Genomic DNA, 9,683 nt, shown 5'->3' with positions numbered 1-9,683 from the left:
ACACGGCAAGGAACTGTATTTGCACGGAGAGGAGGAGAAGAGAAGGAGGGAGGGAGGGAGGGCAAGATGGTTGGGAGACGTAGATAGGAGGAGAGAGAGGGAGAGTGGGAGGGGGGAAAGCACCACATGTGGGAGGGGTGGAGGAGCAAGAATGGCAGAAATCCACTCCTGCCGGCGCAGCCGCAGTGCTCGCCGCCGCACGCCATACTAGGATTCACTACAGTATCTGAGCCGTCCGTACTGTATGTCGGGAGAAAAGGGAAGTTCACAACCATTTTGCTCTCAAAACTCACATATGCACCAGCTTTTACTATGATTCACCTCATTAGCAGTGTAGTCGTGCAGCAAACGGGCCTGGACGCCGCTTTAAAGGCAGTAACAAGTGGCCGCGGAACGCCACACTCCAAGCGAGCCGGCGCTCAACCCCTGCAGTTAAGTTTGGCACAAAGTCAAAACATCGATGAAGTGGTGCTCCGCCATGCTGAAACTTTCAGGAAAACATTTCTGGAGGAAATGTTTAAAGGAGGGGGTGAAAGACAACACCACCAACGAAGAAGAAGTGGAGGGGGAGACCCGAGCAGCACAACTGCTTCCTCCATCTTAGACTGTATTGATTATTCCCTGCTCTCCGCTCATGCCAGCTCTCTCTTTCTCTCCCCGTCTGTCCCTCCCTCCCTCCGTCTTTCTGTCTGTCTGTTCCGCCACCTTCTCCGCTCAGCCATCAGCATTTTTCCATTTGTGGCAGATTACTGTAACGCCATTGTACAACAACTTCCTGCCTCCTTCTGGCTCCCGGCTCTCCAAAACTGCAACCGCACGGCGACAAACTTTTCTCTCCCCCCTTTCCTCGGCCTTGAACTGGAGGAGCGCCGCTGTGGAATAAAAAAAAAAAAAAAAAACCCAGAAGGAAGGAGGACGTAGAGGAACTATTTCAGTGTCATTTCTGCGAGCTGTAAGCGGCTAAAGAGGACAACATGCTTAGCAGGGACAAAAAAAAAGGTGGGGGTTCAACTTTTCTTACTTTTTTTTCCTCTAAAAACTTTCTGCTGATGGGAGTTTCTTTAAGGTGGCAAATTTTTCTGACATGGCTGCTTTAGTTAGCGAGGACGGCTTTCTTTGCCCCCTTTCTCTCCAACTTTTCTGGGCTCTCCTCTTTGCTATAGTTTCTCCAAGAGAAAAACGACTTTTTTCAGTGCAGGAAATACTACAAGCCGCATGCAGACTTCAGCTCTAGCATAACTCCTGCAGAAGGAGTGCAGTTTATACGTCACATCTCGCCATGCATTTTGAACCAATTGGAAAAACCCATGACTTCATTATGGCCTGGATGTATAAAGCTGTCATGGTGGTGGTGGGGGGGAGAAAAAGAAATGTTTCATGTGAGATAAATATTCTGGATCTCCGAGGATCAAACGTTTTCAAGAGGCAGTCTTTGAAAAAGTTTGGGATTAGCGTGCAACACTTTGCAGTGGCATGAAGTTCATCCGAGGATACGAGCCGCCCCCTCGCCGCTAGAATCGCTCTATAGTCCTCCAAATATTTAAGAAAAATATCTCAACTACAGACGCCATTTTAAGAGAGCAATCCTCTTAAAACAAGGATTTTTCATATTATCGATATTTGAATGAGTTTAAAGAATTCCCAAAAAAGCTGCAATACATCAACTCTTGAATTTAGGATTTGTGGAGAAGACAGAAGAAGCAGGCGGGTTTTTTCCTCCCTTCCTGCAGGCCTGCTGCTCCTGCGTGACGCAGGCCGAATGATAATGCTCTGTGAAACAAAATGGCTGGCGAGGCCATGTTTGAGACGTCTTTTGACTTTCAGAAAACAGACTTTTATTTTGTAAGAGTTATTAAAAACAAAAAAAATAGTTTCTTTCAAGTTGACTTTTTGTGACATTAATTTGAGCAAAATATTCAGTTTGAAAAAAATATTTTTGTTTTAACAGATTTTTTAGTAAATATTTGCCAGTTTTCTCCATCTGATTTAAATGAATAAAATAATATTTATGGCACACTCAAAATGGTTTTTATTATGTGGCAGAAATAAATAGGCCCTCCTTTTTTACGTTTCCTTTTTTCGTGACGCTCCAAACCACAAGGACAAACAAATCTGCATTTTGGGTCTGGCGTGGACGTCCACCTGCGTCCACACCTGGTTAGGACAGGTAGTGTGTCGTCGTCCGAGGGACTTGAGGGGATAAAAAGCCGAGTCCGGCTCGCACGCGGAGCAGTAGCAGTCTGTGAGGTGGTCTTGGTTAAGCCCGCACGTGTCTAAACAACTTCTCTATTACACCCGAGACCTTTAAGGGCACTCCCCATCGAGCTGGGAACAAAGGCCGTGACCCTGAGGTCAAAAGTGTTATATGGGAGGCAGAGAGGGTCCATTGAGTTCTCCGCTGCTGTTTGCTTTAAGAAGGTAAAGATTACTAACACATTAACTAATACCGATTAGGGGGGTTATCTCTCGTGGGACTGAGGTCCCAGGGCAGCACATCACGTCTTATTAACACAGCCTGACCTCTGACCCCACCAGTCACCCTGGGCAACTGACTGTGACCGCCACTTTCTGCTCTCTGTCTGAGAGGGGAAAAGGGAGGAGGAGGAGAGTCCCTGCAAGGTGCAGCTCCGTCTCAGACGGTGTTACCGCGGTCTGAACGAACGTGACGGAGAGGTCCAGGGGTGAGCTCGGCCTTCCCCTCTTCTGCCGGGACGCGGGAGGAGGAGGAGGAGGAGGAGCGGCGCTCCCAGGCTGCGCATCCTCCCGGCCAGTCTGCCTGCAGCAGCAGCTCAACTCTGCAATCAAACACCAGCGAACTTTTTCAGACCATCGAAAAAAAAAAGAACTTCGTAAAATGGCTGCAGAAAGGCTCCCCACACAAAATGGTGGCCGCGGCATGCGCAGTGCTGACGTTCTAAATATACCGTACGATGATAGTAGTAACGGAGCGCCGTAGAAAGGCGATTGTTTCACAAACTTTCTCTAAGCGAGCACAAACTCAGCAAACTTAACCCCGCATGTTCACACCGGGAAAGAAGAGTTTGACTGCAACACATCCGACGTCTCCACCTTTATCTAAAATGAATCCCTAAATGTTGGTCAGATTCACACTCACTGATATCTTTTAAAAATTCTCCCCATTCATATTTTTACTTTTTTGTTTTAAAGTGTCTGATTTGGTTAAAAAAATAGTTAAATCTATTAAATTTACTAAACGTTTTCAAAATTAAAAATATCATTTGTAAAATAAGATAAAATTCAAACTTAAAAGTAAAGTTTGGTTTTTGGAGGGAGCAAATAAATATAATAAAGAAAATATTGAGTTTAATTTTTACAGTTTTTATTTGACTATTTGACAAAATTAAAATAAAGTGAAAACGACTTTTTAAAAAATTGCATTTAGCAAAAAAATATTATCAATATTTATCAAACGTGACTCAATTAACACTAAAGAGTAAAAACGTGGACTAAAAATATATATTTTAAGAAAGGCTGTTTCCTTTTTTGGCAAACGTTTTCAGTCAATTTTCCTAAAATGTTCAAGAATATAATATTTAAACATGGTTTTATGACATGAAAGTAGTTTAGCTCTACGGACTAAAAACGTTTAGAGCCTGCACTTTAAAATATGGGGAAAATTCTTTCAAGCTCATCCTTTAATAAGAGAGAAATATCCGAAATGAACCTGATCAATGCCGACTTCTAAAAGAAGCCGTTAACTCACCTTTCTGTTTCTCATAGGAGCAAAGATGAGGAGGAAAAAGAGCCGGGAAGAGCCCGTCCTGGGAATGAGCTGGAAATGATGGACCTATTTGATATCAGACTTCAGAGTGGACAACCTACCCTAGGAGGGACGCGCCCTAACTGCAGCTAACAACTTGCCTGCTGGCATCCCCTCAGCACATTGTCCTGGATCTGGGCCTTGCATGTGACAGCTCTGAAGTGGAATGTTTTCATGCAGAAAAAGATGAAACGCTAACAGGATGGACACCTAAGTTAAGCCGTACTTTTTGGCACAATTATATAGAAATCTTCAAGAGTTTGAAGTTCGATGCAGTAAATATATTTGTATTCCTAGAAAATTCTTTGCACAGATTTTTTTTTTGTTTTTTAAATAAACATTGCTCTGACAATCTAAATCGACAGTTGCCTTATATATATTTTTTATTTATATGGAGCATAATAAATCATCTAAAGCAGCTCAGAAGTGCTAAGAAAGTTTAATTTAATTTGATTAAAATAAAGTATAAGTGCTAGGACAACACGACACATTTTAGGAAATCAGCTACTGTTTTGTGCTGTTTTACGAGCCACGTCACAGCGCCTGTGTCTGTGCAGCAGGGCCGCGAGGAGTCCAGCAGCAGAACCGTACGCACCCGGAGGCTGGCTGCCGAAGCACACACTGCCAGTTTGTCATCTCTCTGATCAGCACCAACAACAAACCGAGCCCCTGAAACACTTGATCCGTTTTAAAGAATCCCCTTTTGCCAAAATCAGACTTCTGCAGAAACCGAAGACTGGTCAATCACATCTCAGTTTAGCAACGAGTCGTGGTATCTGCGCCCAAGACAAAAATTGCTGCACCTTTTTAAAGGAGAGCATTGGCCTGTCACAAATGTAAGAGTGGCATTGGTTAGAAAGGCTCTGATTAGGTCAATTCTTCTTCTTTTTTTATGATTACAGACTGTAACCCATGTGCATAATGTTATTAGCAGAAGGTCAATGTCGGAGAAAAACAGCTTTTTTTCCCCCCAAAACGGCTACATCAGCGGCGGTTCTTTTCCGTGGATCACTTTAGGAAATTAAGTGGCTCTTCGGAGTCCTGAAAATATATATTCTTTTAAAAGAGCAAAAATAATTGGTGCATTTGGAAGCCAGAAGTGAGTGCAGTCAGAACTCGGTGGAGTCAGAGAGTGTATGCTACACATTTTATTATTTAAATTCTATTAACTAAACACTGTTTTCTTTGAGTAGTGAACATTTTTCAGCACCAATAAGAGGCTCACATAAAAGTGTTTTTTTTAATGTTTTTTTTATTTTACAAATCTCAAAATCTTCCTAGAAAAGCAATAAATAATCATATCCCTCGCCATCCTAATACTTTTGAGTCAGCAGCAAAAACACCTGAGGATTTTAAATAATGAGGTAATTTTTAATACAACTTCCCGAACTGCTTCTATAGTCTACTTTGTTGTAGGTGGAATAAATTCAATATTTTTAAACCTTGTTTTCTTTCTGCCTAACGTGAAAAAATAAACTCCATTCAGTGACAACAGTATGGTAATATGGTAAATCATAGTGTTCACCTCACACTTAAAAGCCTTTGTGTGCCTTATAATCTGGAACGTTTTACATATTAATTAATTGTAGTTATATTTACAGATCTTGGAGTGATTTTATGAGGTACATGGTGCTCTGAACAATGTTAGTTTTTTATGAGTTGTAAATAAGGTTGGATGTTATTCTACGCTAATGTGGCTAACGTGTAGCAGTGTCGGATTATCATATAGCTTCCATTTGTGGCCGGTCTCCAATAAACGCTGGGTCCAACAGGTGTTCATTACTTTAGATGCCGCTCTTTAATACAGAATGGTGGCTGAGACATTTTTGGACTAAACTCTGGAGTTACTATTGGAAGATATATGGGATGGTTAAGCGTTACTAACAAGTTTGGGGGTTAGTGTAGTCGCAGGAAAGTTTGTTTTAGTATCAGTCTGTTCTTTTATGTGTTGCTAAGAAGGTTGGGAGTTAATTGTGTTGGGAATTAGCTACCGCAGCTAGCATGTAGCAGTGTCGGACTGTTTTTTTTTTATGTGTTACGAACAAAGTTGGGAGTTACTTGTGTTGTGAATTAGCTACCACAGCTAGCATGTAGTCGTGCCGGGCTGTTTTTTATATGTTAGTAACAAAGTTGAATGAATGAATGAAATGGTTTATTTCAAGCAATCAGGAATAATACATGAAAAAAATGACACTGAATTACATCTAGATCGCTTGAAAGGAAGTGGGAGGAAGTGAACTTATATAATCCCACCCCGGCTCGACCATTTTCTCTACATGAATTATCAATATCCGGTTCAGGACTTAATGTCAAATATTTATACTCTAAAATAACAGATTTAAGACCCGGAACCGGAAGTCTTTTCCGACTTTAGAAGCTAGTAAGTAGTCGTGTCAGGCTGGGTTTTTTTGTGTTACCAAAAAGGTTGAGAGTTAGTGTAGTTACAGTGACGTTTTTTTTTTGTTTTGTTTGTTTGTTTGGTTTTTTTTATGTTTTATGCATACAAGGTTGGGAGTAATTTGTGTTGGGAATTAGCTACCACGGCTAGCATGTAGCAGCGTCAGACTGCGTTTTTTACGGATTACTAACTAGGTTGGGAGTAGGTGTAGTTATTTTAACAGTATCAGTCTTTTATTTTTGCATGTTGCAAACAAGGTTAGGTGTTAATTTAAATATGCTAACCTTTAGCTGTGTGAGACTGTGTTTTTTTTAAATGCTAATAACAAGTTTGCGTGTTAGCATAGTTATGGTAATATTTGTTTTAATGCCATCAGTCTGTTTTTATGTGTTGCAAACAAGGATGGAAGTTATTGTGAATACTCTTAACGTTGCTAATGTTACAAACAAGTTCTAGAGTTGCTGTGAATGCAGTTAATAAGTCTGACTGACTGATTTATCTCTGACTCTGACGGTTAATGCGCCGTATGGCTCAGTAATCGGTAGTGCCTTTTAGTGCAGGTATGGACAATATTCTCCACTCCTGCCACGGTCACCATCGCAGTCATAGGTGGGCTAAAGGTGTCGACAGCACGTGGGAAACCATGGCCCGGCAGCCTCTGACCTCTCCCACCGCCTCAGAGTGGCAGAGGGTCATCCAGAGGACATGGCAGCACAAGGACAAGTCAATCTCACTCCTTCCGTTCCACCACAGGCCTGCGTGCAGCGACAGCAAGATGAGCTGCGGAGCTTTCCAAAATCCACACTTGGTTGGCTGGGAGCAAGGCATCGGGGGCTGTGTGTGTTTCAAAGGAAACGCTGAGGAAAGCATTTTTTTGTATGACAGCACCCCTGCACTTCACAGTGTGTTTCAGTGTCTTTGCTAAACTCCCACATTGGCTTAATTTCTCTCTACACCAATAACAGTCTATTTTTTTTTTTTGCTGGCAGAAATGAAGTGTGGCCCACTTGTCTCCCAAAGGTGAAGAATTCTACCTTTTCTCATTTTGGTACAGCTCCCAGGTGCATGGACAATTTTTGGTCATTATCTCCACACATTATGAATACCTCTGGCTCTGCTAAGCAGCGTGGGGCTGCGGGGTTAAAAGGCAGGAGGCGGTAAAATTAGAGTGAGAGAAAAGCCTGGGCTCTCAAACGGCTCTCGGTTGAGCTTGTGCTTCGATAATGGGGAGGTGATAACTTGGCACAGGACCAACCACTAATGCCCCTTAAATTTCAGATACTGCAAAGAGATTGCCAAAATGGGGGCGCATCCATATTTGAACATGGCGGACGCTGTAATGCGTCGACGCTTCCCTGTGAGGTCACAGATTGACCCCAGAAGAGAAAAACAAGCATTACGAAGAGTGGAAATGGAAAGAATGGAGCGTCGCAGCCGCCTCTGATGGACGTCTCCGTCCCACAAAGTTCAGAGTAAATACGTCCGACTCCATCTCTCCGCACCTCTCTTTTCCCGCAGACGAAAATCTGTCGGGGTGGGGGTCGTGGGCAGGGTTGAGTCTAGTGTTGGGGGTGGGGTTGGATTGCTAGAGAGAGTGATCTTTTTTTTCCACCAGGGTGAAAGGCGGACGGTCATGTGTGCAGAGCTCATGACAAAAGGCCCTTTTATGTGCAGCGTATGCAGATAGAGGGGGCTCCTTTGTGCACAGATGGAGATCCCATGCCTGGGTCTGCCTGCGGCGGCGAGGGAAGGGAGGGCGGCGAGGAGAGAAGAGTGTTGGTGAAGGGAAGAGAGTGGAGGGAGGGGTGTATCTGGCACTGAGTGCCATCACTGTGTCTGGTGGGGGATGGGGCACGGAAAAGGAGAGCCAAGCTGTCCTGGTCCTACCAGGTTCGTGCGTTCGGAGGAAGGGCCAGACGGCTTTCGACGTGGACCCAGAAACTGAAGTAAATAAACCCTGTTTAACAAGGTTCAAATGCAGTCTGCAAACACTTCCTTTTGTTTTTGTTGTTGTTCCAAGCGGTTGTGGAGTTCTGGTTTATCACATACGGGGTCAAGTTCAAGAAACCATGCAAAACTTATCTGATGCTAACAAGGGATTATGAAAGCTTTACCTACTTCTAATGATGACTGTTATAAAGTCCTAAAGCCACAAAATAATCAGCACTTCCACAGTTTTACCTTTGACCTGCTAAAACTTTTAAAACTACCATTTATATCATTAACAAAAAAAGAAAAATAGAAAGTTTCCTTTCAGGGTCATTCTAGCATCCCTATGTCTGCCTCTGCCCCCCCCAGATACGATTACCTCATGGCTGTTGAGCCTGGTGCTTAAACTCCATCGATCTCCGAGAGTGTTCGGTTCTCAAAGCGTCCTATTCTGGTTCCTCTCGCTTTTGTCAAATCCTTCAGGAGGGCACTTGTCATGTCGACAAAATGCTCGATTATTAGAGCCGTTTCTGGACACCCATCAAAACAGCGACTTTAACCTCCAACGCATGTAAGTCCCACTCCAATCATCTTTTGATCTACTGCAAAAGCATCCCCAGTGGTCTTTTAGTTATGATTATGCCGTTTTTAGCCAAAAATCCAAAAGCCTGTGTTGTCGTCCAGGACATAGTTTCTGCAGAGCAGCAGTATTTCATTAGAAATTCACCTCTGAGTTGTGGAGAAACTGTTGGCAAGCCCGCCCCTTCTTCCCATCATCCATCTATTTGCACGCCGTCCTGCTAGCTCAAAACCCCAACGTAACATTCATTACCAGTGCAACAAAAATGACGACCAAGACTGAAACTATCCAGCCAGATTCCAGCTCAGGTGAGGAAAACAAAGACGCACATGGATCTATTTGTCTGCATTGGAATGGAATCAGGAAGCGTGTAGTCCGTCGACTGTATTCCAAATCCATTCTTCTAACCTTGCCAAATGCATGACAAAAATCAAAGATTTATATTCATCTGCTGTCAGACTGCAATATTGAGATGAAGTCAGTATCTGTAATATCGCTGTATTCAGTGCAGCTAGACTCTACTGAATGTATTAATCAAATGGATTGTATTTTCCTGCTGATCTAAGTCTGACACTGGGTCACCTGAAGGGACTGATGAACTGATGACTGATGACTGGACACTGATTGTTGTTATTAACTGCTTTTCTTTCAAGACATGGCTGATCCTAATGGTTTCTGGAAAATCTAGGAAAAAATCTTTTTGGTTTTTATTTCTTGCTTCTATGACATGTATTTCAGACAAACGACGTTCCATCCATGTTGTCTTTGTGGTAAATGCTTGACAGTAATGTTTAGCATATGTTATGTTATCTGTATTTGACCAACAAAATTACATTTGCTTCTCTTTGCAATTTGTATTTATTTGGGACGAAACTATTTGTGATATTACTACAGCAGCAACACATCCTAAAGCATGCAAAGTCAAGGCCCGGGGGCCGAATCCGGCCCTCCGGGTAATTCTATCCGGCCACCCAGGTCATTTTATTTTATTATCT

General features: G+C 42.8%; 2 long non-coding RNA genes across 3 annotated transcripts in view; one reads left to right on the top strand and one right to left on the bottom strand.

Moving 5' to 3' along the window:
* Positions 1 to 9,683, bottom strand: part of LOC112152440 — a 46,637-nt gene that overhangs the window by 19,339 nt on the left and 17,615 nt on the right. The window lies entirely within an intron of this gene.
* On the top strand, positions 56 to 6,677 carry LOC112152439. Its single transcript, XR_002920300.2, has 2 exons — positions 56 to 999; positions 3,742 to 6,677. It is a non-coding gene; the product is annotated as an uncharacterized LOC112152439 (long non-coding RNA).

Source organism: Oryzias melastigma, linkage group LG6 (genome assembly GCF_002922805.2).
Source record: "Oryzias melastigma strain HK-1 linkage group LG6, ASM292280v2, whole genome shotgun sequence".
NCBI lineage: Eukaryota > Metazoa > Chordata > Actinopteri > Beloniformes > Adrianichthyidae > Oryzias > Oryzias melastigma.
The sequence above is the reverse complement of the archived record's forward strand: the minus strand, read 5'-3'. Positions and strand labels throughout refer to the sequence as shown.